Genomic DNA, 8,364 nt, shown 5'->3' with positions numbered 1-8,364 from the left:
TGTGATACTATTCCCACTACTAGAAAACTAGTTATTACAGACAGATATTTCCGATAGATTTTATCCCACAAAAATACAGATGGAATTTTAGAGGAATTTTTTATTGAAAAAAATGAATTAGCATAAATTACAGACAGAAAAGAGAATCTGTCGGTAATTCTGTCAAAAAAATTAATTTTTTTTGTAGAAAATGGTTACAGACGAAAAATCCGTCTGTAATTAAATGGACAAAAAATTGCGTTTTATTAAATTATTACATACAAAAAATTTCGTCTGTAATTTAAAAGTTTTCATAAGAAAATATATTGAAATTAGGGTCGTCCCTGGTAGCTCATCCATTCAATCACGATCCTTCTACTTCTCCACACTCATCTCCTCCAAATGCTCTGTCAGCGGCGCCTCTAGCCTTACACTGCCGTTGCACCGAACCTCCATTGTACTGAACTTCTGTCGCATCGAAGCTCCGTTGCATACAGGGACCAGTGCGCGCACCTCCTCATCCCTCTCAATAAGTGCCGCTAGGCCGAGCTCTACCTTCCATGGAAGTGCGAGAACGAGCGTCAATCCTACGAAAAGTTCCAGTACAAGCTCCTCATGGAGCGCATGCTTCAGATGCAGAAGATCAAGGAACGAGCCCCCTTAATCACTCCCAATCCAAGGGCGCCGCCTTTCCTGTCATCCCTAAAACCGCCAATGCCTGATTCATTCCAGGTTTCTGCTTCTCCCAAATCTAGGGTTTTTGGATTCATTCCTCATTCCTGATTAATTAATTGCTCTTGTTATCAATATTCTTGCGTTCGAATTTATTAGGGTTATGGGATTGTTCACGCTTTTACTTGATTAGGATTAGAGAATGTTAGTTTGCGTAGGTGTCTCTTTGTGGATTAAATTGGGTTTGTTGTTACCATAGGACCATAATTTTTGCTGTTACACTGTAATTTGATGATCGACCTTCTATTCGAGTTTGCATTCATGATTTTTTTTGTGGAGGTGAACATATGTTGGATTAGTTGTGAAAATTTAGCATATTGAGTTTAATTGTAATTTGGTTACTGTTCTAACTCCCAACATAGATGAGACAGAAACATTAAGAACAAAAAAGAATTAATATTGTCCCTATCTTAGCCGCTTCAAACAAATTTTAAGAAAATTTATGCACTTCCAGAATCTAGCAACACAAAATTTATCCCTATGCTTTGTTCCTTCAATGACATGTTGTAATGTTGTTGCTATCTCTTACACATTCACATGGAGGAGATCCTTCTAAACAACGCAATTTCACTTTCGAGGTCAACAATCCCACTTCTTCCTCCTTATGAAAGCTGAAACATTGTTTGTCAACAGAGGCATGCCCCTTTTGTAGAAGGGTACGGGAGGCCTTGACTAAACTAAATCTTTCTGTGGAGCTTAGCTTCAGATACATCATATGGTCACATACAACTTCCTTTCTTTTTTTTTCTATGCACATAGTCACATACACTTACCAGTTACGACCCTGTTTATTAACGGGCCTTGTTGCCTTAGTGCCTTGCGTATTCGTTTTCATTAGTTTATGAAAAAAAAGTGAAATCGGTGAAAATAATAAAAATTTATATTTTGTTATTAATTTATCTTTCACAAAATCCTAGAATTAGAAAACATTGAAATATGAAAACAAACTCTTGACTTTGTTTTCATTAACTTGAACGAGGAATCGCATGAATATAAACATGATCGGCACTCATTTAATTGATTATTGATTTTTCTTTTTGTAATATAGTTTCTGAATTATTGAAGCTATGTTAACTTCTTTTACATTTATTTTTTTCCTATATTACTTTTGCTATCAGACATTGAGACGTTTGGCTCAAAACAGAGAGGCCGCAAGAAAAAGTCGTCTAAGGAAAAAGGTGTGTCCTATTATTATATGGTTGCACAAATTCAAAAATAGTTGTTAAGAGATAAGATTAAAGCATATTACAAGTAAAGAATATTACAAGTATAACATCAAATAAATTTGTATATCTACCTTTTGTTTACTAAGTTGGCCAAGTATTCAATTTTGTGTAGGTCAAGCTCAAGAGGTACATGGAAATGAGGGGTGCTGATGGGGGAACTTCAGACATGCTGTGTGCTATGCCAGCATTTTGGGTAATTGATCTATTCGCCTGCATGTTTTACAAGATGGCTTGGACAGGAGAGGCTGATAGCTTTAACGTTATTCGTTCATCCTGCTTTGAGCACTAGAATGTCATTATGGTGAAAACAACATTGTTCAGTTGTAAGTAATTTAACCATGGAAAAATATGGTGCTATTTTTGTTGGGACTTGTCTATCTGCTATTTTTGTTTGATAATTATCTATTTTAAAATATGTTCATTTGTTCCAAACTTATTGTACCATAAGAATTATTATGGACAAGGCAGCCGTAGAAAACTCTTTATTTTAATTTTTGCAGGGCTAGAAAATTTGAAAGTACTCAACTTGGGATTTAATGACATTACTGATGCATGTTTAGCACACTTGAAAGGTGAGAAAAATATGGACCTGTTCTTTCTCTCTCTCTCTCTCTCTCTCTCTCTCTCTCTTCACACAAGCCGTCACAACTCAATTCGTCATCCATTAAGCTTAAAGTTTATTTTTAATTATTGCGATCTTAACAATAGGACCAAAGGATGTTATACACTTAGTGTTTAGGATAGTTTCCCCTCCCGTGATAGGCATAATTCTAGTGAAGAAGATTCGGATAAAGACAAAATGGAACAACATGAAAATGGATTAGACACTTAGGACTTGTTCAACACGTTCAAGCAATATATAATGATCTTGCAGATACCCAAGGTGCTTTTTATTTACTAAAATCAATCTTTTTTCTGAGCCAATGTTCATGAGTTTATATTCTAGTAGTGGTGGTGCAGGTTCTAGTAGTGGTCATCATCAACATCAACATCATCATCATCAAGTGGTTGAAGAGGTTTCAATGCAAAGGGTGAAGAAGGAGGAGTTTAATGCAAAGATATAAGCATGTATAACAAGATTGCAAAGATTAACAACAGATTCAAGAGAGAAGATGATGTCATTAAAGGCTGGGAGAGTGAGCAGGTTCAGAAGGCTACTTCTTGGATGAAGGAAGTTGTGGTAATTAACTTTTTCCTCAAGGTCTTATTTGCATGTTGCTGCTCTTCTTGTTCCTTTTTTATCTTTTGTTTTTTATATTTACTGTATTGGTGAGTTTTCTTGGAGTTTATGATTACTATGAAGACTTAAAATAGATCTCATATTTTTTTGTGCTTTATAACTATCTTATTAGGTATATTATGCCTACTAAATAAAGCTTGGAACTTATGGTATTTTTTAATTAGTAATCTAATTGTGTTTTAAATGGTGCTTATTCTGGTCAATGGTCATGTGCAAATTGCAAAACAAAGATAGGATGTCTTAGTAAGGATCTGACAAACAGAGCCAATAGTAATGATGATCAATTTAGTTAAGGGGTGCTTTATGCCATTCTCTATGCCATTTGTCTTGGTAATATAAGCCAAAACGAACACTAAATAAATATTGATTCTTCGGTTGTATGTTTTGTCGATTCTTATCCTTTTCATATAGGGCTCTCTCTCTCTCTCTCTCTCATGTAATTATCAGGTTAGGCTGCGTATAATGCACCCTAGGTGCATTCCTTCCCCCAGAGCCTGCGTTATCACAGATCTCATGTTTTTTTGTGCTTTACAACTATCTTATTAGGTATATTATGCCTACTAAATAAAGCTTGGAACTTATGGTATTTTTTAATTAGTAATCTAATTGTGTTTTAAATGGTGCTTATTCTGGTCAATGTTCATGTGCAAATTGCAAAACAAAGATAGGATGTCTTAGTAAGGATCTGATAAACAGAGCCAATAGTAACGATGATCAATTTAGTTAAGGGGTGCTTTATGCCATTCTCTATGCCATTTGTCTTGGTAATATAAGCCAAAACGAACACTAAATAAATATTGATTCTTCGGTTGTATGTTTTGTCGATTCTTATCCTTTCCATATAGGGCTCTCTCTCTCTCTCTCTCTCTCTCTCTCTCTCTCTCTCTCATGTAATTATCAGGTTAGGCTGCGTATAATGCACCCTAGGTGCACTCCTTCCCCCAGATCCTGCGTTATCATAGATCTCATATTTTTTTGTGCTTTACAACTATCTTATTAGGTATATTATGCCTACTAAATAAAGCTTGGAACTTATGGTATTTTTTAATTATTAATCTAATTATGTTTTAAATGGTGCTTATTCTGGTCAATGGTCATGTGCAAATTGCAAAACAAAGATAGGATGTCTTAGTAAGGATCTGACAAACAGAGCCAACAGTAATGATGATCAATTTAGTTAAGGGGTGCTTTATGCCATTCTCTATGCCATTTGTCTTGGTAATATAAGCCAAAACGAACACTAAATAAATATTGATTCTTCAGTTGTATGCTTTGTCAATTCTTTCTCTCTCTCTCTCTCTCTCTCTCTCTCTCTCTCTCTCTCTCTCTCATGTAATTATCAGGTTAGGCTGCGTATAATGCACCCTAGGTGCACTCCTTCCCCCAGACCCTGCGTTATCACAGGATGCATGTGCACCAGGGTGCTCTTTTTTTTAAATGTGTAAAGAGTTTACGGAGTAAAAGCTAAATCCATTCATATCTTAATAAGAAGTTTTCTTCGTGTCTATATTATTACAGGCAAGAAGCTGCTGGTGCCCTTTGGAATTCGTCATTTGATGATAGAAGCAGGGAAGCCATCGCAACAGCTGGTGGAGTTCAGGCTTTGGTATGTGTTGTTCCTTGTTTAGCTTAATATTTTCTGTTAAGATTGTGGGACTAAATTGGAGAGGAGGAAAAGAGAGAACAATGATTATAAGTATATTGATATGTTTATAATCTGATGTTTTCCAATATACAATATCGTAATCCCTATTTATAGCAGTACCACTCTTAATCCATATGGTAGAGATATTATATGATATCTTCTTTATTCCAACACTCCCCCTGAAGCTAAAGCTTACTAAGCTTTAAAGCTTGTTACAATTAAATCCTTAATAATATAAACTAATCTCCATTGAAGATTAGCGAGGAACTTAAGGTGTGTCTGATTATTAATCGAAGAAGTTAGAACGATTGTCAGCCTGAACAAGCCTTTGGAGAATTGCATTACTAGGAAGGAGAAAAGGCATGAAACTATCAATGGAGTTTCCAAATATCAATGATGGCTATAATAACAGAATTAATCTAGCAATCTGAGATTTCAGATTGAGACGCATCGACTCAGAGGGGTGGCCACATCATGTTGGGTTATTTGCTGGGTTTAAATCTTGGATTGAATAGGCAATCTTTAGAAGGCTTTAGACACCTCTGCAGCTATAGAGAATGCTCTTGTTGTCAAGTGTATATCTCTAATTTTAGATTAGTAAACAACTAATTCCTCTTTTATTTTTGTAGGATATCATACATTCAATGTCACATGATGCTCATCCTATGGGTGTGCTTGTTAATTCCATGAGTGCTCTCTCTGTTCATCATCGTGATGCTAATCCTGCACTCAAGAGTAAGTAACACAAAAAAAAAATAGTTTTCAAGCTTTTCAACATTTTTTCATCTAGCTCTGATAATTTCTTTTAAAACTCTTTATCATAATTCAATGCAGGGTCTTGAAGTTTACAACTCAAAGCAAGTCAGAGATAAACAAATAGCTTGGATTATCTGAAAGGTTTGGTCACTCAATTCTCTCTATTTTTTTTGTCAGTATCTGTGGTTTATAGCTTTTACTTATGTGTGCTGAATTAGTCATTGATTTATTCTGAATGCTACCTGCCCTAGTTTATTTTTCTTTTTCAATCCAAAGAAATTTGAGTCATAATTTCAATTCTAAATTTGCATATTTTTTTTCATTATGCAGGAACTGAACTAGCTGAAAGGATGTGTTATGGGAATATCTATAAACTTGGTCACATTCTTGGTTGGAACTTTGAATCTTTCATCAGCTAAATCTACTACAATATTTACCAATTTTATGGAAACTTTCAACCTTCTTGGCCTCCTTGGTGGCTTCTTAGCTGATGCTGGCATTGAAAATTTATATGATGCTATAAGAACAATACACTGAGTTTATGTTTTGAATTATAGTTGATGTATAAACACATTTTGTTGATGTATAGTTGTTATTTATTATTATAGTTGATGTATCAATACACTTTGTTTATTTTTTGAATTATATTATTGGCTTCCTTGTTTATAATATTTTTTTTAGTTTGATAATATAATAAATTTGTTTATTTTTTAAAATATTATAAATATTCGAATACAAATTAGATAAAAAATTTTATTTATTAAATTTATATTTATTTTGTATGAAAAATATGCATTTTGCAATGAAAAATCTAAAAAAAAATACCTTACTGATGGGTTTACAGACAGATTTTCTGTCTGTATTCAAAATTTGGAAAATCCGTCTGTAATTACCAACAGAAAATCTGTCAAAAAATCTGTCTGTAATTACAGACAAAAAATTCGTTGAAAAATTCGTCGGTAATTACAGACGGAAAATCCATCTGTAATTACTGACGGAAAATCCGTCGAAAAGTTCATCATTTTAGGGAAATGGATAGAGAATTTACAAAGGAAAAATTCGTCAGTAACTGGTAAAAATCAGTCGGTAGTTTTCCGACGGAAAAAATCCGTCGGTAAATAATTTTTGACGAGGTTTTTACAGAGGGATAAAATCTGTCGGTAACCAAAAATCCGTCTATAATAAAGACTAAATCTGTCTATATTAATCCATTTTCTAGTTGTGTCTTTTATTTAATTGAAGTTTATATTTTTTATTCTTTTACTCAAAATTTAATTTTATTAGTAAATTATAAATGTATTTTGATGATTAATTCTAAAACATAAATTGAATAAAAAATATTTGAAAATTAGTTGAAATAATAAAGTAACTCCTTTGTTATTATTATTATTATTAATTAAAATTATTTGATATTTTTTTTATTAAATAATTGAATAATTATTAGATAATCTATAAAATATCTAATAGAATATATGAGAGATTTGGCATATTTTTTATAAAATATTATTCATCACATATAATTCATAAAAAATGTGGTTTGCTATTTTAAAGACCTAAATAAAAAATTTGTTGGTTAGAAGATAATCAATTTACTATTTTAATTTATCTTACATTTACTACTATTATTATATATATTAAATATGGATAATAAAAGATTATTAAATATTTAATATTTTTATGTTATTTAATTATGTACAATTCGATATATTTATATAAAATATTTTGTTATTCTTATACGTTATATGTTTTAACTATATAATTTAAAATTTATGGATCCATCAATAAACGTGAATTCAAACTATCATGATAAATATCTAAAATCTAATAAAAAAATTATCCAAAATATAATCTAAAACTATTTTAAAAATTTTAAATTATTTAAAAAATTCTAAAATCATTTCTAAAATAATTTTATAAAACTAAAAATTTATTTTGAAAATTCGATCCAAAATCATTTTAAAAGTCATTATAAAAATTCATAATAAAAAGGAATATTTAAAACACAACAAAAACAAACATCCAAAACCTAACACAAAAGAGATATCTAAAATCATTTTAAAAATTTTAAAACCTTACAAAACGAAACATCCAAAAAATATTGAACAAAGAACATTTGAAAATTAAGCAAGAAATATCTAAAACTGTTAAAAAAATTATCCAAAATTCAAAAAGAAGAAACATTCAAAATATAAGAAAAAGAAACATCCAAAATTTAAGAAAAAAAACATCCAAAAGTAGAAAAAAAAAACTCATCCAAAACCAAGAAGAAGAAGAGCGAGGTAGCCAAAGCACGTTATTTGGATGTGGCGGGACACACATCCTTCTTCCTCGCTTGCTGTTCCATCATGAGTCGTAATAGCGAGTATAACCAACAATGACGTGCGGCGATCCTCGGCAACTGGATGCGTTGCGGTTGGCTTTGGGAGAGAACGGCGTAGCTTGTGGTTGACGAACAGAGGAACATAGAAGAAGAAGAAGAGTGATGAGACCAGAACACCGTGTTTAAATGTGGCAAGGTAAGGATCCTTCTTCCTTGCTGATCATTCCGTTGCAAATCAAGGTGGCGTACAACAACAATAGCAGCATACGACGATCCTTGGCGGCTGAACGCATGGCGGTTGGCTTTGGAAGAGAAGGGTGAGATGTGCGGCTGGCAAACAGAGGAGCAGTATGCGACTGGCAGATAGACGCAACAGGCGACTGTTGTAGGAAGATGTCTTGTGGAGAGAGGTGCGACGTGCGGCTATGAAAGGAACAGAGGGATAAGAGTTTAGGGAATGGATCCT

At 32.9% G+C, this 8,364-nt stretch overlaps 1 long non-coding RNA gene across 2 annotated transcripts; it reads left to right on the top strand.

The window, feature by feature from the left end:
- The first annotated feature begins 2,868 nt into the window (after nt 1-2,868).
- On the top strand, nt 2,869-6,223 carry LOC112799691 (uncharacterized). 2 transcript variants are annotated; one of them, XR_003818861.2, is made up of 5 exons: nt 2,869-3,723; nt 4,696-4,783; nt 5,452-5,557; nt 5,657-5,719; nt 5,909-6,223. It is a non-coding gene; the product is annotated as an uncharacterized lncRNA (long non-coding RNA). The 2 variants fall into 2 exon arrangements; XR_011881659.1 differs by lacking the exon at nt 2,869-3,723 and adding an exon at nt 4,044-4,177.
- Nucleotides 6,224-8,364: the final 2,141 nt, after the last annotated feature.

The sequence above is a fragment of the Arachis hypogaea genome, chromosome 5 (genome assembly GCF_003086295.3).
Source record: "Arachis hypogaea cultivar Tifrunner chromosome 5, arahy.Tifrunner.gnm2.J5K5, whole genome shotgun sequence".
In the NCBI taxonomy this organism is placed as follows: domain Eukaryota; kingdom Viridiplantae; phylum Streptophyta; class Magnoliopsida; order Fabales; family Fabaceae; genus Arachis; species Arachis hypogaea.
This window is presented reverse-complemented; position numbering and strand designations above follow the sequence as displayed.